This window comes from Poecilia reticulata, chromosome 11 (genome assembly GCF_904066995.2).
Source record: "Poecilia reticulata chromosome 11, P_reticulata-male-v2, whole genome shotgun sequence".
NCBI lineage: Eukaryota > Metazoa > Chordata > Actinopteri > Cyprinodontiformes > Poeciliidae > Poecilia > Poecilia reticulata.
The window spans coordinates 12,471,598-12,492,695 of NC_088840.1; the positions used below are offsets into that span (position 1 = coordinate 12,471,598).

The following is a 21,098-nucleotide window of genomic DNA, read 5'->3' on the forward strand; positions in this document are numbered from 1 at the left end:
CTCTTTCCTGTCAATTCACTATTGACAGGAAATAGTGAAGCCAATAATTAAAGAAAAAAAATTGTTTTCATTTCACAATTATGCACTATGCAGAGTTGGTGGTCCTAAACATTTAAAATCCCAGTAAAACGCATACAAGCTTGATGCTGTAACTTGTTTTGTTGATTGGGTTGCTTTGTAAAAGAATATACAAAACACAGCACGAGACTGTCTTTTTACACGTTTTCCAAGAGGAGTCATCGCTCAACCTGAAAACTTAAAGTTTAAAACTTAAAAAGTTTAAATAAGGATTTTGAATACAGATCCAAATAGCTAAAACAACAGAAAAATGATTTAAAGACTTTCTGCTAAAAGCATCATTTGTGTTAACTGCTGTTCAGCTGTGATGATCAACGTCGAGGCAGCAAAGGACTGTGACTCTGGAAGATCTGCTTTCATGTGTTTGATGTGTCTCCAGAAAGATGGCAGCCTCCCCTGGGGGGGTGAGATGAGACCAGGCCAGAAGGCCTTTGATGAGGCACCTCCAGTAGCTGTGATCCGATAAAACTGTCCCCATCTTATTCACAACTGCCCATAGAGGTGACGTGATAACTCCGATATGAAAAGTATATATTTTTTTGAGTAAAACAAGGTCTTTTTTTGTCAAAATGTTGCATGCGTATTCAAAATCTTTAAAAAAAAAAACAAAAAAAAAAACTAAGCGATCTATTCAGACAAATAGAACTAGACTCATCTGAAATCAGCTTGTTTTTAAATAATCCTTCTATAACTAGACCTACAGTCTCGATGAAGACGTTGCACTGACATCAGAAACTCTCCGACCCCTTGCACCGGATCTCCGGAGTTTTACTGCAATGGAGGCAAAACAGCTAATGCACAAATGCACAGAAGCAATTTAAAACTCGCTCCGCATGAGTAAAGACGTGGCGAGCAAAGTACGGAATTATGTAAAAAATAAAATAAAATAAAAAAAAGAGAAGAAAAAGGCAGCATGACAAGTGGAGGTTACATGTCGAATAAAGACACATACTGTGACAGGAAGAGTGACAGGTAGGAATGGCAGGAGAGCTTGTGAAGAGGGAGGAGAAGAGAAGCAGAGAATGAGGGGGAAAAAAGAACAAGCATGGGAGAAAGCAGAGAACTTCCATCAGTGTTGAGATAATGTGGGTGGAAAGCAAAGCGTAGGCAGATGGTACATGGGAGAGAAAAATGCAGTGGGAACTGGCTCATGACTTTCCCTTTCTCTGACGCTCCACACTTCAGCTCATCTATGGAGACGCAGGACGATGTCGAGACTGTTCCCCCATTCACGTCTCCCGGCATTCCTGCACAAAGCTGGTTAAACAAAGCCCCCTGCAAATTAAAGCGGGAGCGTCCGTGTTATGTGTTTGTGAAAACGACACAGCGGATTGTTTTAAAAGGAACCGGAAAGAAAAAAAAAACAAAATTGCCAGTCAACGAGGAGCAGCCAGCTTCATCACTGTGTGGAGGCAACGATATGCAGGGCAGCGTTTCCGTCTGGGACGCAAAACGCGCCGATGGCATCCCGACGTATTTGGGAGCAAACATCTAAAAGCTCATTAACTCGTTACACATTCAGGCACAAACGCGCACAGACCCAGCTGACGTTTCTGCATGTCTCCGCTGGTCGCCTAGGAAATGTTTTCTCTTTTTTTTTTTTTCCTTTCTCTCATATGAGCACTGATCGGTCAGCCTGCTGTTGTAGTTGCCATGGCAACTGAGAACCTGTTGAAGGGGTTAACTGCATCACTGAGAGTTTTTTTTTTTTTTTTTTTTGGAGAGGTCTTTTGATGTAACGGTATTTCAGATTTGAATTAATCTCCAGACAAAAAAAAGAAAAAGAGTGTGTTTACTCGTTTAACTTGTGTTTGTTTTGTTTTTTTTTTCCTCTGCACATGCTTTTTTTTGGGTGAAAGAAGGAAACAAAAAGGGCTTTCGAGTTATGGGAAGAATGTGTGTAGTAATGGCATTGCTCAAGTAGTATTTTCTAAATTTTTTAATAAGCTATTTAACCGTGAATGCCTGTTTTTTTTTCCCACTGAGTCTGTTGCAAACAACTGAAAAGGATTCAAATGCTCACTATTGTATTTAGACGTATGACTCAGTAACTGTTTTTAGATGCATGACCATCGCTGTGCAGTCTATTCTTACCCATGCAAAGACAAGAACCAGCAGGAGCCTCAATATGTAGGAAAATGGAGCTGAAAAACACTCAGAAATATAAAGCTATTCTCAATAGCGGCATACGTTTTTAACAACTGTCATGCCTTTTTTTTTTCCATCATTGTTTAGACGGATACGCGTAACTATTAAATAATCAATCAGCATTTTTTTTTTAAACTGGTAAAGATTTGCAAAAATACAAAGTATTTCAAACAAAATTTATTTGGTATTTAAGCATGAAAATTGAATCTACGATGAATCTAAAAAAAAATATTACGCCTTTTCAAATAGTATTTTATTGAACAACAGCTAAAATGCTGCCATTTTCCTCCATATTCATAAGTTACCATCATGCTTGAATGCTCATTTCTGAGCTGACATTTCACTTACATGTCAGGCAAGTTTAACAAGCTTTTAATAAACCTCCAAGGTTGCAGTCAAATTATGTTTAATTATTCTTGTAAAAGAAATTTAAAAGGCATAACCGAGAATGGGGAAAAAAAATAAAAATGGTATTGAACGAAGCATTAAAAAGCTCACAGTTGGTAAAAATGGTGGGTCTACAGACATTATCGCCTCTATAACAGCGTTATCCTCGTTGAGTGAATTTAACGCTTGTTCAGGCTGACAGAAAAAGAAACTGACGATGTGTTGCAGGATATGACTGTTAAATAATTACATAAATAATGATAAAAAATACATTTCATTTTAATATACAATGATTTTTTTTTACTTTTACTTTAAGCTAATGATTTCATATATTAATTGGCCTGGATTTCATATAAAGATTGCTGAATAAATGCATTCATTTCTTAATTTTCTCATTACAGAAGTTATAATAATATATGTTAGATCCTGCCTATGTTCACATCTAGGACTTTACAAAGAACCACAGAATAACATTTAAAGCACTGCAGACCTCACTTGATTCAGTTAATGTCTATTAAGGGCAATTACTTTTTCCAAGCAAATTCAGGTTGAGCTGCATAGGTCCCCCCCCCCCAATTATAAAATGAAATCATAAATTAAATACTACTTCTTTGTATTTATCTTTGTTAATTAAATATATGATGATCACAACTTCTGTTTCTCAAGTTTGAGACAACTCCAAGACCCATTTCCTGACTGCTAATACAATAATACAAACCACACTGAATACACCAGGAAGGCCTCATTGGCTGCGTTACAGTAAATTCTTCAACCAATTGTTTTTGTGTTCATGTGAATATCTCACGCAGTTGGTGAAGCTAACATCTCACATAAATACTACTGGTCAGAGCGAAGAGGGAAGTGAGCCTTAGGCTTCCATTGCGCAAGATATTAAAGTCAACCACACACACAGCATTAAGTGAAGATGGTGGAAATGACTGTCTAATACTGTACACAGCTTAAAGAGATGATGAGCTTGGAGAGGGGCCAAGTTTGCGCACTGGAAAACAGTCCCCGATGTTTTCCTGCCTCGGATCACGGGGGTAAAGGATGACGAAGCACATATCTGAAGCACATTAAGCACATGTTGTTGTAACAATGTGAACAAAGTTTCTTTTTTTGTCAACCATGATTAATGTACATTTTACTCGTTACAAACGAACACAAAACTTCTCTCAGGGGGAAAAACAATTGGATGCATGGCTCATACTAACACATGCAGTGGCACTAAGAAGAATCAATACCAATCTCCTCTTTCATAGACCAACACCGCTACAGATGTTTCACGCGAGTGTGGACGTCTAAGTGCGTTAACCAACATAAAAAGTGTGTCCGTGCATCCTGTTCCACAACATGGCTAAAGAAAACATGCAATACCGATTGATTCTGTTTCATCGATTTCAACTCTTTGAAATCAATAGCTTTCAAATGATTAATGACACCCGTAATCTCTGGTGATCAGGAGGACCATGTCTTGTTATATACTCACAACATTAGCAGCTTTACATTAACAGCTTCACAGCGCTGTGCAAAAGTTGTAATACCCCTAAAACATTTTTTTTTAATATATTTTGTGACATTACAACATAAACCTCAGCGTACTTCATCAGGATGTAGTGATAGACCAACACAACGTCCATAACTATTTATGGGTTCGTTTTTTTTTTTTTTATGAATAAAAATCTGAAAAGCATGGTGTCCATTTGTATTCAGCCGCAATACTTACTCGTAAACAAAAACATAAAATTAGCAAATAGGGTCCACTTGAGCGTGATTTAATATGAATTTAAATAGCTACTTTGTTAAGGCTTAAGAGGTTTGTTACAGAATGTTAGCAACAAAATATAGAAGCAAAATAAATTTAAAAAAAATGTCAGGACAAAAGAGGCTAAAAGGCTCTTAATACAGTGGATGGTTTCGTCCTGTAAACAACATCCCCATTGTGAAACGGGTAGTGATGCTATTCTTCAGCGAGGATAGAGAAACTGGTTAAAGTTTATGAGACTGGAAGACTAGCGCAGAGGTTTACTGTATAGCATGAGAGTGACTTTAAATGTATAACAATGAAATGGTTATGATAAAAGCACATTTGTGTCTTCGAATGGCTGTATACACTCATTCAATCCAACCAGTCTGATAGAGTTTGATAGAGTTGCAACTGTAACTGCATGAAGAATGTTTTCTTTTAAAGTTTTTTATTTAATTATTTATTTATTTATTTGCACTGGTGGTCTAAGGCAAAGAAAAAAGTGGAGAACATGCAGCAAATGACCCAGGACCAAGAATTGACATTAGCCTCTGTGAATGGTGCCCTCGCCCTACTACTGGTCCACTTGCTGCCACATGAAAGGTGTTAAGGTGTACAAAATATTGATTCAAAGTAGACTGACAGTAACTGCACAAAAAAAAACAAAGCCACAGATGCTTTTTTTCCCTTTTCCACTCTACATGTCTCCACCACTTTCTACTTGTTGAGAAATCCAAAAGACACAGTACGTACAAAACACAAGTAACCTTGACCATAGTCCTTTAATCCAAAAATGAACTGACTAAATCAGACAAATCAGAAAATAAGTTAATGCCAAAGAATGTTTTTAAGTCTAAAATGATGTTCCGTATAGAGCACAGATAAAAATGTTAATTTGAACATTTCCTATGCTGTTGCGAAACAACATTTCACCGGAAAACTGAGATAAACTATTCCAAAAGGTTCAAAATCCCATTTCTAAAATCCATACAAGAGATAACACATTTTCCGCACTGGTACAAATGTAAAAGAGAGATAGTAGGCCGGTTCAATAAACTAATTACAGAAAATGATACTGAAAACTAGTTTCTGATTAATCTTCAGTTCTCCTTTAAGATAAAGAATGGTAACAAAAAAAAAAAAAAAAGACACCGACAGCGATTTGTTCTGAGGTAACCTGTGTCGGGGTGCAAATACACATTTATGTGTGCATATTTAGTGCTGCGTTGTGGACGTGTGTGCGTGTGTGTGTGCGTGTGTGTACGTATGTATGTGTGTATGTGTTTTATCCACTGTGCCGGTGAAACACAAGGCTCTGGGGGTCCTGACTGACTTCCTTTCACCCTGCCAACTCCCACTGATCTTTGATTGTACTCTCTCAGTTCCTGCCTTCCTGTACTCTCTCTTTCAGCCATGACAAGAAAAAAAAACATGGTGATGTCAAGGAACATGAGATGCTTTAAATGATCACTATTCTTAAGAAAAGGCATGATGGTTATGATTGAAGTGCCAACCACCCCTGCATGTTTTTCTACCTTAAAAAAAAAGGCACTTTGGAGTAGCATCTCTGAGCCTCTTTCCCACATATAACCAACTAGTCCAGTCTAACACTGCAAGTGTAACAGGATGTTTCATCACACCGTGCCACCAGGGACTTGCACTGTCTGCCCTCTGATCTGTGTTTTCACGTGTTTAGCCAAGCTGCTGGACTAATGGGCATCAAAGCAAACATTAGAGTGTGTTACTAAATTAATGAGATTATTCCAGTACCCTGTAGTCCTCCTGACAGAGGAGCTGAGAAGAAAAAACATTAAGGAGAGAAGAGTGTGTTAATTAGAGAGCAAGAAAAAAAAACTGATTAAATAAAATTCGAAAAAAGGACAGTCAGGAGCGGACTTAAGAAAGAAAGGAAAAAAGAAAGAGAAGCATGTGGTTCCAAAACCAAGATGTTACTTGTCAAAGCGACTAAGCTGCCAGAGCAAATCAAGGCCATTCTACGTTCCCTGAAACTATAGATCTGTATCGTACTTTCCAACAATGCTTGTCCACGACAGACATGCCTGAGCATCTGCTTTATGAACCAGGAGACAAGGCCACATTTGAAGGCTGACGGTATGGGAGTGGAACAGGTCACCAGTTTTTTTTTTTTTTTTTGACAATGGAAGTGTAGGGACAGCAATGTTTAACGCTACTCCTGCCAGAAATGTGCAAAAAAGCCTTAAAATAAAAGTTATTGTATGTGCATATACTCCATGTTAAGAAATTCTGTTTTTTATCAGCACTCTTAGTTTTCTTTTACAAAGAAGATGTGCCTTCTCCTATAACATTTTACAGAATTGGAGAACATTTAGAGAGGAATCTTTTTAAACCATTTCTGTGTTGAACTGACCATGTTTCCCTCCCCACCCACCCACCCACCAAAGTAGAGTCCAGTTCAGTCTAACTGAAGCAACGGGTAAAATCAAAAGTTCTGGTGACTACTTATTTACTCCTGATGTTTAAATGTGGATCTGAGAACGACACCAAACCCAATGTAAGCAGGTTTCTGTAGCAAGTGCAGCGGAAACACCTGATTGTTATGCTTACAGACACACAGCACATTGTTATTCACGACATGAGCTAGAAACAGTTAAATTATTTGCATGTTATGTATTCATACTGAATGATAATGTAGACGGGCTGCACAGTGGCGCAGTTGGTAGAGCTGTTGCCTTGCAGCAAGAAGGTTCTGGGTTTAATTCCCGGCCCCGGTCTTTCTGCATGGAGTTTGCATGTTCTCCCTGTGCATGCGTGGGTTTTCTCCGGGTACTCCAGTTTCCTCCCACAGTCCAAAAACATGACTGTCAGGTTAATTGGTCTGTCTAAATTGCCCCTAGGTGTGAGTGTGTGTGTGCATGGTTGTTTGTCCTGTGTGTCTCTGTGTTGCCCTGCGACAGACTGGTAACCTGTCAAGGGTGACCCCGCCTCTCGCCTGGAATGTTAGCTGGAGATAGACACCAGCAACCCTCCCGACCGTACTGAGGGACAAGGGTATCAAGAAAATGGATGGATGGATGATAATGTAGACTGTAAAAAGTGTGTCACAAAGATCTAAACTTGAGAAAATGAAGAGGAATATTTAGTTGTAAATCTTTACTTTCGAGACGAAAAATTAGTCCATACCGTATATATATAAAAAAATGGGTGTCATCAAGTGTCTTTTTCACTTGATTTGTTTAATTGTATTTATTATTATTTTCATTAAATTTTTTAAATAATTATAATTATTTTTATTATGATATGGACTATCTTTTACCTGGAAATAAAGACATATAGTACATGTGCATAGGGAAGCAGGGTGTGAAATTCACAGTATCCTGCTGCATCTGGACAGAGAGCCTTACATTCACCGCACTGTTTTTTCTTTTTTTAAAGGAACAACCTCTCGCCCTGGGAATACAATCTCAATAATATATGAGTGACCCCCTGTGATAAGGTCATTTTTAGAAAGTACCAAAAGCAACCGGCTGTACTTACAAAGTTTAAGCATGCTGTTGTAACCGAATATGTATCAGTTCAAACAGGGTAAGATTAAGTCATGTTACGATGACATTTCAGTTGCATTCAATCTGCTGAAGCGATGAACATGTGCAGTTCGCATGGCGTGTGTGTGCTGCGATGGCTTGTAAAATTGTATTTGTTGTGAAAAAAGAAATTCAGAACCACTCATCTAAAAGTGGTTCTGAAAAGAAGAGTACATTTCTTTTTCTTCCTAATACCAAAACGTTTTTTGGAAAATAAAAACTGAGCTCTCTACGACTGTGCACCTGACCTACAAGTGCTTTTTTTCTAAACTGATAAGAAAGTTTTAACACGGTCCAGCCTGCAATGGCTGCTGGTTTGCATTGTTACAAAGCAAAAATTCAGACTTATTCAGACATGAAAGAAACGTGTTCTTTCGCTGTCACATTAATGGAAAGCCATGCATGCCTTAGGGGCTTTGTGACACTGAAAGCCAAACAGCATTGTTTCATTCCCATGACTGTGCTGTACTTCAATGTAGCAAAGCGATCGGTTTTTTGATATACGACGGCCACGTTTATAATCCCAAATACCACTCAAACTAAATATCTCACTCGCCGCCTGCCCCGAAATCTGCTTATCCACTTGCAGCTAAATTGGTCAGGTCTGATGAATAAACCAGTGCTGTGACTTTCAGCCCAGGAGAAGCCCCATGCATTACTGCTATGAAATGTTAAACAGCTTGCAGAAGGGATGAGGAGTATAAAAGCTGCAGCAGTCCTTTGAAGAAAAGGAGAGAAGAGGGGAGAGCTGGCTCCGCTTTTTCTTCCTCTCTCAGGCACAAGTGTCAGCTGCGCTGCCCATCTTTTTAGCCACTGGTGTGGAACAGGGCCCGGCTTGTTGGTGGGGGGTGGGGGGCGTGTTTGAGCAAAACGTACGTGCGAGTGGGCGGAAAGAAAAGAGAGGATGGACAGTTGTGCGTGCCTGATTGTGTTTGTTTGTGGGGCTGCAATTGCAGCCTCAGCTGCAGGAAAATGGGCCCCTTCAGGCCGGGTTCAGGTGCATGTATGATCCCTCTAACTCTCACGCTGTCTGTATTTCTATTTCGGCAGTTTTTCCTAACTCATTCTGTCTCTCTCTCTCTTTCTCTCTCCATCTCTCTGCGTGTCTTTCTTTTGCCACCACATTGCTCCGGGATGCTGACTATGTTAATAAAACTTAATGAATAAAGCTCCTCGGAAACAAACTTACTCTCCTTCCAAGCCGCCGTGCGTGAGCAGTGCTGGAGAAATTAGCTGCTTTCCACAGGCATACATAAAACTAAATAATTAGAAGCTCACACATACAAAAACAAATGTGATTTCAGATGCCAGTTGGCAATCACAGCTCATTAAAGGAGGTACAATTTTAAAACACTAAAAAAAATAAAAATCAAGTTGAGACAGCCGTGACGGAAAATTAAGATTTACAAATTTGAATTATAATGTTTTCCCCTCACACAGCACTCTGCCCAGGCATATAATGTTTTGCTGAGGGAACATACAATACAGTACGCATATTTTCAACACACATATGATCTCATTACACAGAGTGTTGTGGTAAATTATATAAAGTAGAAAAATTAGATGCCGCTGCCTGTTAACACTTGGGAGCCCCCATGTAGCGTTAACCAGGCAGAACACTGAGGTTGGAATCTGAGCTATATATAAAACTGTGCCACCGCTGCACTCAAGGCAGATGTGAACTAAATGAAAAGGCTTCATCAGGCACTGCAAACAAGGCCGGGAATATGTTGAAGACGCGTGCCAGCAGGTCCTCCGAGTTACAAATTGGAGCCGGAGAGAATCCCGGAGTCTCCCTTTCTGTCATATAAATAATGTCTCACCCCTGATTTAACACAACAACAAAAAAAGACTCGCTCCGTAACTCTGAAACTGCACAATTAGCGAGTTGCTAATGTATTTGTACCTCTAGAGCCTATTCAGATGCTGACATGTTAAAACTGCAGAGTTTAATTAAATTTATTAGGCTTTTATTTGACTGTTCTAAAAAGGTGGTGGTAAAAAAAGTGCAGTGTAGCCTCACTAAGTCAATAGTTTCTAGAACTGCACATAGATGACTTTCAGTATGTTTGCATTACTTCAACTAGTAATTATTTCTTCTCTTTTTGCAAATAGCTCAAACTTTCCCTTATCAAAAAGAAAAACGAAACATTTAAGTTCATGCCTTGGAGTAGAAAGGAAAAGTCATATTTTTGTATCGTTTCTTTTGCACAATTCTCTCTCTTCTTGTAAAAGTCCACTGTGCTTCTCTATCTCTCCGTGTTACTCTTTTCCTGCATCCACCTTCCTGTGTCGTCTCATCTCCGTCACTTTCCTCTCCCAGCGTCTTCCTCATTCGAAATTATTGCCAATAATCTCACCCAGGGCCAAATCAGAAGATTAAACAAAGAATGAATCTCATTTAGACTTAGCCATGCCATTTATTTTCTGTTCCAAGAAAGTTAGAAGCAGATTAAATAAATAAATAATAAAAAAAAAAAACATATCTTTGCCCTCCAGTTGATGCAGCATATAAAACACACTGGGGTCCATTGTGGTTTTGGACCCCAGTGGGCCACCAAAAGTCAGCAGGACAGACATCAAGCAAAAGCTGAAATTAATTATATTCCCGAAAACCCTGATCCGGGCATCTCTAATTAACAAGACCAAACCCCCCCCCCCCAAAAAAAACAACCTTAAACAAAACAACACAATAATAAAACAAAGAGCAGAAAAAAAATACATGTACCTCATAGATAAACTTTCTCTGCCAGAAAGTTTTTCAAGTGTGCTTACTACCACAGGTGTGAAAAATGCAAGTGTCTTGATTTTGAATACGGAGTGGAGTAAAAGACAGACAGAGATTCCCTAAGTCACATCTATCCAAGTAGTTATAGCTCATGATTAAAATGGCTGCTTCCACTCGAGGGTTAATAAATCTCTCGCACAATAATTAGAGGACGTGACAGAACCAGGGTCCTTCGCCTGAACATAGGCATCCTTGCACTGGGATGACGGTTGACAGAATGTTTCCTCCAGGTTTTTGGTACGCTGCACACACCAGACATCCATCATTACCAAGCCGAGTGCCCGGGTGGTGGAGGCGAGGGGTGAGGGTGTTGAGGGAGAAGAAATTAAAATGGGAACAAGGGATGTTGTAATACAAGTGTGGAGATGTGTGCTGCTGGTTGCCTTGAGGACCAAACAGCAGACGCGGAGGGTAATGGGGAAACTGTGGTCTTCAAAGAAATGTGAGCAAAGTCTGCATGTTTATTTGTAGCAAAAAAAAATAACACAGGTGTTTCTATGGGAACGTCGTCCGCCTTGTGATGCGTTCCCCAAGAACACCAACAAGCACTTTGCATTCGGGAGAAAGCGCCAACACACACAGTCGGGTCCCCCCTCACACAAACGGTCCCCAGTTTTCACCTTTCTTAATTTGCTTTCCTTTTTCCTGCCATAGCTCTGATGCTTTCCATCATCCATTTTTTTAGGTGCGCCTTGACTAAATCTGAAATGCAGAATTAATTCATTTGCATAATGAATAAATTCTCCCTTTTCGGATGACACACTGAGCCTAGATGTGTCAAGTTTCCTTTGATGTTACTTAAGATGCCCCTTGATTTAATTTAGACTGGACATTGTGTGAAAGGCTCACACTTGACACACTTTAAAGCAGGACACAATTTTGTCTGGCCAGTGTATATTAAAATCATGCTAGTTCAGCACCTGATATAAGCATGTTGTAATATATAATATGATAAAACATGATGTCTACATAGAGGTGACTTCACTTTTAGCAGCACCAGCTTGGGAGGAGCTGAAAAGGTGTCCATTGACTTGCATGTGACTGAGCTTAAAACCCTTCTCTTTGATAAAGCTTATTTCCAGTGAGGCTCAGGTTATCTGGAGCTGTCGCTGTAGGTAGGCTGCTATACACTTAAGCTGCTAAAACACAGCAATCTATGACTACTACTCTCTAACATGCTGTTATTTCAACTGTTAACTTTGTGTTTTCTCTCTGTATTCATCTCTCCATAGTAGCCATTTTTGGAGGAGACAGACATCGGCTGAGATGATCCTGTCCACAACGAAATATCGCCTCCATCTTGAGACTAACATTTTGCTTTTCATTGACACAGGAAGCACTCCTACATCAGCTCATCTGGTTCTTTTTGTGTATTTGCTCCGTCTTCTCCAAACCCCGGCTGGTCGAGGCAGACGGCCGCTGGTACAGAGCCAGGTTCTGCTGGAGGTTTCTTCCTCTCCACTGTCGCTACGTGCATATGCCCGATATGAGGGATTGCTGTAAAGTTGATGACACAACACAAGCGATCGTGAATGCTGCAAATCAGTGACCTGATGAAATTGTTTGGACTTCCTAGTTAGAGGAAAACAAATTTTTAAGCTACATTTGGTAAATGATAAATAAAGAGCCGAGCTTGACGCGGTCTTTGATAACTAGGATGAATTGGAACGTGTGCACGATTCAATCAATGCAGACGCTCATGCAGAGTGGGGTCAGATGAGACGTTGTGAGTTAGAACAAACAAAACTAAAATATTTATTTCATATCAGATCACCTCTTTCTCTCCAAAAGATGTTTTAGCAAAAAAATAAAATAAAAAATTTCTTTTGGCAAAAATATTACTTAAACCATTATTTTAGGAAGGTGACTGTGCGCCTTGCCACTGGTTTGTGCCAGGAAAATGAACACATGATTGTTACTGTCATTTGTAATTCCAAATAAGTAGAATCTTTTTCTGACGTTCTCTGGCACGCACACACACACACGGTGCGAGAAGTCTGATTGTTAGTGGCAGATCTATCACTGCATGTTTTATTTTGCTCTTTCTGATAAAGCCCGCAGAAAACAAAAAATAATAATAAAAACTCCAGCTCCAAAACCGTTCTATTCACCCAACCCCCAATGCCCACAGTTCCCAGTAGGTGGTGTTTTCTTCGCCCTCTTGCCGCTCGCCCCTCTGCCGTGCCAAACATGACATGTGACGGCAGCAGCACATGGCCTCCCAGCACCCCCAACACCGCACCCCAACCCTCTGTGGGCCTGTTGCCTCCCCCAAACCCCCTCAAACGTCTGAGAAATACCCCTCAACATGCCCCGGCTCACTTGTCACACTCCCTCTCCAACCCAAATGACTATCTGCGAGGCAAACTCTGCACACAACCACACATTCAATATGAATAGAGGCATATCTCTGCAATTAAAGTCACACAGTGACACACAGATGCAGCGTGTAGGTGAGCATAAAGCCATGTGCCTGTTCAGATCAAACAGCTCACAGATGCAGAGATGTTATGCCTCCGTCTAATTTTCACTGCATGCTCCTTTTTTTCTGGTACGGCTCTCGCATCACTGGAAAGGGGGGTAAACATGCCAGTTTGTGTTCGTACCAGTCACATCCAGCTGTCGGGGCTAAGCCACCCTCCTTCCCTCAAATCCTCTTTTCCCTAAACCTTCTTCACGTCACATCTCTTCCTTCTTCCTTACCTGTGCTTTCTATGCAAATCACCAGCGTCCTCCTGCTTCGCCTGTTTTGTGTTTCGGAGAGACGAGCTTCGCGTCGGAGACTTTAATCAACCGCAAATCTTAAAATATCCTAAAGAATTTGTTTGCGTTTGTTGCCAAGTCGGGGAACATATTCCAGAGACGGTTAGATTAGAAAAATCTTTGAATTAATCATGGCGGTGTGAGATAGAGTCTGTATTTAAAAGTGAGATAATTTCCTTGGTGGGTTGAGAAAGATGTGAGCACTGAAGACGCCCGAGTCTCTGGTCTCTAACAAGCTGTGTTAATATTTCAATTACCCTCATGAAGCAATAAATTAAAAATGTTCTAACATTATTTTAGGTTGGTCTATGTTGAGGTGGATTGAAAGCTGTAGCACAAGTCAAGAGTTCTTTTCTACTACAGACCGAATCCACTGTAAGTTGGTGGATTTTGGACCACCAGAAACTGACAAACACTGAAGAGAAGAAGAGCTATGATTAATGTAGTTACAGTTCTATCCATGTTTTAATGCTGCAGAGCTCAGTCGTTTTGCAAATAGTTCAAAGTTTAAACTGGCATGTTGTTCATCTTTTATCTGGTCATTTTGTGCAACATTTAACAACTAGAAAATGGCACAAAATAATAATATATTTTTCCACTCTGATTGGCTGCTGTTAGCCCTACCAATTTTAACTTGAATGTTTATTGCATTTTTCGTAGACGCCCGTGAAAATAATTTCTATTCCCATGGCTTTTTTGTTCTCTGGGAAATTATTTTTGATGATAAATACAGAAACAAGCATTAAAATCAAAACATCTACAATAGTGACAGTAATATTAATGATAAAATAATGGTCAGTGAAAAGTAGCCTGCAAATTCTTTGGTGGGGGGCGGTGAGGGACCTGGATAAGGGCTAGGGGGGCGCTGGCCCAAAAAAGGTTGAGAAACACTGTATTATGATGTGCTTTAGCTTTTTGTGTGTATTTGTATTTTTTGAGCTTTAGAACTAAACAATGGTAAACAATACATGCTTAATGTGAGGTTTGCAAATGAATCAACAAATAGTCCTAAACTACTAAACATGATTAGGACAGATTAAAAGTTTCTGATTTGAAATTAGTAAAAAAAAAACAAAAAAAACTGAATTCTCAAAACAAACAAAATGATAGTAATGCAGTGAATAAGCTTCAAGTATTTTTATTCTTCTATATTACATTTCACTGCATTTTGGGAGGATTTTGGGTAACAGATAGTAAGTAAGATATTATTACAAAGAGGAAGGAACATTTTTTTTGTTTGTTTGTTTGTTGGTGACTATCAATAGATGCCTTTATTTATAGTCCCCAGACAGGAAGCAGGTGGCAAGAGGACGTGGGGTACGTTATGCAGCAATTTTGTAAGAAATCGAACCCAGGCCTCTGTATATGGGCCCTTTGCTTCACCTCTGCACCACACATTAAGAAATATCACTGCATAACACCCTAAACACACGATGAAACATGGTGATGGCACAGTAATGATGTGGGTATACTTTTCTTCAGCACGGTTAATTGGAAGATAGATGGAGATTTCCAGGGGAAAAAAATAATAGAAAACCTGTTACAGGCTGCAAAACCTGAGACAGGAGTGCATGTTGTCCCTCCAACTTAACCCTTGTGTCTAGAAATGGGGTCCAACCAACCCCACACATGTAAAACCTGTATCATTTGCCAAAGTCCTCTACGTTTGCCTCAGTCCTCGCACGCGCAAGGTATAGTTTAGATCCAGAATCTCAGACTCCAGTCCCCGAGAGCGCCTGTCCTGTACTGTCCCTTTCCGACTGAGGTTGAGATATTTTGTGAAGAAATCTGGTCAACATGTTCAGTCTCTAGATGTGCCAAGCTGTCTGAGACATATACTCAAAGTACTTGCCAATATAATTGCAGCAAATGTTGCAAAGTGTCGACTCAAGAAGGCTACAAATATATTTTTTTTCTTCATATTTTTATACATAAACACATTCCAAAACGACTTGTTGATCTCTCATTATTGTTGACGGTTGTATTGTGGCAAAAGTTTAAAAAGTTACCGGGTTTTTTTTGTAATAAGAGAAATTTAGCCTTTTAGTTCATCCTCTTTTCATGTTTCAACAGTTTCATTTTCTCCTACATCTGCTTTCCTTCCTCCTATTGGCGTGTACAGTGCTCTTTGCATCTGTCACAGCTCATTCCACGTAGTAAATAGAAGGCCTTTCTTTTTCAGACATTGCTGACATTTACATTAGGCTTCCATCAAGGAAAGAAAAACGGTCACAAACCCACCACTCCTTCCCCCTTTAGCCTCTGTTTTCACACATTCTGGGTTGAAGAACGACAGATCTGACACTGAGGCTCTCATCTGTGTAACATTGTAATGTCAGGCCCAAACCTATTCATTAATACACATTTTATGCATATTTGCAGTGAAAGAGATTAATGGGATGCTCTACCGGCGAACAAAAAAGAAAGAAGGATATTTAGGTGGATGACTGTAAACCTTCAACCTGAAAAGACAGACAAGAAAAAGGGATAGTTCACAGAGCCAAAGGTTGAAAGCACATTACTTCCTTGTGATTCCAGTGAGTGAAAGGAGCCGGCATGTCGGCCGTCTAGAAATCAATAGAGGCTCTCCTGTGTGTAGGAGCGAGTCAACAGAGCAGAGAGCAGCACAGAGTCCGGGCACACAGATAATATTTATGTAGAGAGAGGCTGCCAGCAACCACCGGGGACCATGTTTAATTCTGATTTATAAATCCTACACCGTGAATATAACGGACGTACGCGTTTACTTACTCGACGATAATCCGGCAGCACGTCCGCATTGGAGAATTGTTCAGTATCCCACATTTAAATATTCATTCCCACCTTCCACAGATTCGTCTTCCAGTCAAGTCAAACGTATGCAGACGCATGTTGACGGAGTGAGAGTTAAAGATCCAAACAACAGGGTGGATGTGCATCTGTCTCCGTAGCTGAGAGCTCACTTGAATTCAGTCCACAACCTCCATAATGGATAACTCTGGCACGTACAATTAGCAAAATTACCAACCTCTCGAATAAGCGCACAGCGTGTGCACAACGTTCACTAATTGATGTCCTCTTTAAGTAGCATTTACATGTTTCTGCCACAGCCCAAAAAAAAAAAAAAAAGTGAAATCCCACTGATGCATCAGGGTGTGATGAACAAATATTCCTATTTTCTTATCTATTTTGTTTCTCCAAGGAGATCCTCGTGGTTTTAATGGCTATGCTAATTGCTACGTTCAAACAGGAATACTAATAAGTGTAGTAATTACTGTAACATGAACCGCAGCACAGGGTGCACAGGAGTTGGACTCGGCTTTTAAAGAGCCTGTGAAAGGGAGGCAAAATCCCCGGCAGGGAGTCGATGTTTAAAAATTAGCATTTGGATTGTTGGGCTTTACTGCGACGCACTCTATTCTCAGCCGCGACACAGAGGACATGGCATTTTTGGCAGACCTTCATTCCTGTCCCCTGTCAGACGCAAAACTTTTAACGTGATATCAGGATCAGTCGCCTGTACGCAATTCCATCCGAACAGGATTCAGACCTGAATGAAAGTAGAGGAACTGGAACCTTTTGAGCATTACGACAGCACATTTTAGTGAATTTTTACCAGAGGTGGATGGTACATGCCTACTAAAAACATCCAGATACAGCCTCACCAGTGTGGCTTTAAAGCTCAACACATGCAATGCAACTTTAAAATGCGACTCTTAAACAGAGAGAACTCTCGACTATCACTAAACTCTGTTATTCAAGGACATTAATGTTTCTAATGAAGCTACAACCAAAGCCGTCTGCATCTTTCAAGAGGAGTGTAAGCATCACAGGTAGTGGAGAAAAATGAAAAGGCTACACCCACAGCATCCAATCAGCTCAGGTTCTGCAGATCATATAAGGTGCAAGTTTGAGGAAACTGTTGACGAGAGACATGTTGCATTCATGCATAGCTAGTATGCTGGGTTGTCTACATATTAAAATGTACTTTATTCACAAATATGGGCACAAAAAATATCTTAAATGTTTACATTGACCAATTCAAGCGGTGATAGTTTATGTATCCACAGATCGAGAAACTGGCTCCAAATTCTTCTTCTCTCTCATTCCCTTAAAAGGTAAAGAAAATCTCCAGTCAGTTCCACATTTTAAATCTTAGAACATGGGGAGAAAAAAAAATCTAATTATTTTTGAAATTGAAAGAGATTATTTTACTGCTGGCCAAAATAATAGTATTTGAAAAAAAAATGTGTATGTGTGTGTTCTTGTTTATTTTTATTTATTGAAGCTCAAACATACAAAATCTGTATTTTTTTTGTGTACCATTTCACTAATTTTTAGGGGGTAAACTACGATAGTGCATATTTATTCAAGTATTTATGAATGAAAAAGATACAAAATTTTAGAAAATAAAATCGTTTGATGTATTTTGTGGCTGGAAGTGTGCTTATAGATGTGTCATAGCTTTTTAAAAGATGCACATTCCTCTCTACAAAATAGATCAGATTTAGTCAGACTGCAGCCTTTACTTTCAGGGGCCACCCTACATCTGGCTCCATTTATCTCCCTATTGAGTTTAATCACCTTCACCGTCTCCGCCAATCACACAGACCAACACAAATAAAACAACGAAACACACTGACTGTAGTTTTAACACAGTGACTTATGGAAAAATTTATGCGGTATGAGTTCTTTCATACGACATGATGCAAGGACTTGTAAGCAAGTCGTCACATACAATTACGTTTCCCAATAGCCTCAAGAATGATCTGCTTTACATGGAGCAATTAAATCTTACGGACTATCCAGCTGCTTTTAATTAGACTAACATGATAGACATCCTTCCTTAACGCAACTTGATGTGTCAATCCAGTCAGCAGTCCCTCTTCATTCCTCACATGTTACTGGGGCTGGGTAAACTAGATAAAGCCCAATAATGATTAGAATATCAAAAGCAGAAATGGCACATAGGAAGGATGCTCTTGCAATACTCGAAGATGGAAGTCGTCTCCTACAGGTCGTGCTTAACGCGATGGTTCGACTGCTTTATCCATCTTGTATAGTCCTAAGCAGGCAGAATATGTTAAACAAAATTGAGCCCAGATGGGCTTTTCGTTGGGATTTCAAACGAAATGAAAGCGGCTCATAAAAGATGGCAGGCTGAGATATTGACGGCCAATGTTTCTTGGCAGCAGTGGTAAAAAACCCCAAGAGTGCATTCCCACTGTGTCCATGAAACATAGCCTGAAAGAGAACGTAAAAATAGAACACTATTTAATCTCTACTTAAAATGTGACTTACCTTAAAACGTTTTTGCTAGATTTGATTTTTTTATTTTTTTTTTTCAGGTTATGGTTCAAATAAAATATATGCTCCTGTTTTAGTCAAAATGTTTGTTGTTGTTTTAGTTGTTTCCCCCCAAACTGTCAATGGTTGAGTTGGCTCCAACGTACTCATTTTATTGGTGAAATATGTCTAAACTGGACTTAATGCTGGACCGCTTGATGATTTGCTTATTTGAGCCGAAGCAGAAGGGTGGCATTAGCTGTTCTTGGATAAATCTCAAAATCATGATTAACACAGGCTCTCCTCCTGCTCTTGATGATCAAATCAAAGGAAAACTGGCTGACATTAACTGGCAATAAATAGTTTAGCTATTTTTTTTTTCATAAGCACTGGAACACCATCACACTAAATATATCAAAAACATCACATTTAATGTCAAAATTTCCCCTCACGAATGTCTCTAAACATCTGTCCAGGGGGAATAGATTTTATTGCGACGTGTATGAGTCGCACAAATTGAGAAAGTGGAAATTACGCGTTTCCATTATCTCGTTGTGATGCTTGAGATCTTAATATATAATGTAAGAAAAGTCTGTCAAGACAAGTCTGTCTCTTTGACGGCTAAAGCCGTTGTTACGCAGGGAATTGTTTTGCCTCCCAGCTCTTTTCAATTAGATCCACAAAAATAATATTCCACTGGAATCACAGCACTTTATTGTTAAAACTTCTGACAGTGCCTTTAAATGATTTTGTATGCAATTATATTTAAATAGAAACTTTACTACTACATATTATGGAAGCTAATTGAGGTTACTTCTGAGGAAATAATGGCACATTGTATATCCAAAGTACCTCTAAGGTACATTGGATATCAAGTAGACATCTAACATGATTGCATCCTGCATATAAATAAAACAGATGCAGAGAACATATGACATCTTTCTGGAAAATAAAGAAGTCCAGCATTTTTTTTTTTTGTTTGTTTTATTGTGTTTTTTTTTTTTTTTTCGTTACAGCACAAGACAGCTGGAGAAACTGAAAACGAGGATTGTGAGTCACAATATGTTGGCATGCATCTGTTTTGTTCAAATTGACATGTCTCCTTTGGAAAGGAATGCTAAGGTACTTATTTTTCCTTTTAGAAACTACAACAAAATTACAGGGGTTGCAGCTAATTTAAGCAGAAAATAAGTCAAACACGTCCATGATTTTTACTTATCAAGTCAGATCAGTGAGAGATGGGGGGAAAAAACAATTGTAAGAGTATTTTGAACTAAGGCTGACCTGATCATCCTACTCCTGTAAATGTCAAAAGGATTGTATTTCCAAGTGACTGCTACCATCACACATCCATGTTGACAGGAAGTCAAACAAGAATACTGTGAAATTTCTGCAGTGGTCAGAAATTTCACAGAACAAGACCGGATCAGCTGTAAGTGAATCTAACTTCATCCAAACAAATGAAGGGAAAACTGAATAAAAACCGATTAGATTTACTAAAATAATCACAAAAAACCATATTTGCATATTGCCAGAATATTTTTTTTTTATTAAGCTCAGAAGTTTGTCATTCAAAGGAAATGAGATAGGAGTTTCTCAAAAAAAATATGTAGCAAAGAAGTGTAGATTTCTTAAAAACAACAACAAAAAAAAACATCTGATTTTGTGTCCATTTTTAATTAAAATGGCTTTTCAAAAATTACTTTTGACCCTTTTCGTCTGCTACTGATATTTTGACATTTCTCTTACTGTCTTTCACATTACTTCCAGGCAGAAGAAACATTTTGTTAAATTGAAAGATTATTTTCAACTAAATCTGCCAAGGGTATGAATAATTTTGATCTTAACTGTATGTATTTGCATGGTTATCCTCAATGAATCCTCAGGGGAGAAGGGGAACATAAACATTTTTGGGGAAAAAAATGAAGAAGACACAGCTGCAAATTTCTCCCTGACACCTGCAGGTCTGCATGCATTACAGCAATCCCATCCAGGTAACCTCTGAGACAATTGTAGTCAATAAGGTATATATTTGATCACCTGAACCTGAAAAAAATGTAAAAGACAGGTGGAGATTATGACATCTATGAATTTAATCAGCGTTCTTTAACTAAATTCAGATGTCTGAACTCCTAAGTGAAACATTGGTACAACCTTAAAAAAAAAAGATAGTGATGATGATTATCTGGTTTTCTTCGTGTTAATTAATCATCTAAAAACCCAGCATTACTGCAAATAAAGGCGAAATTTTTTGGAACCTGAAAGAATATTTGAAGCAGTTTCCAATGTTTCTTCCAGAGCTAAATGAGACCACAGACCTTGGACTATTTATTCTCTTTGCAGTAAAGGCTCTTGACTG

General features: G+C 39.1%; 1 protein-coding gene across 1 annotated transcript in view; it reads right to left on the reverse strand.

The window, feature by feature from the left end:
* gabbr2 (gamma-aminobutyric acid (GABA) B receptor, 2) overlaps nt 1-21,098 on the reverse strand; it is a 190,127-nt gene that overhangs the window by 154,271 nt on the left and 14,758 nt on the right. The gene's annotated exons all lie outside the window — the stretch shown is intronic.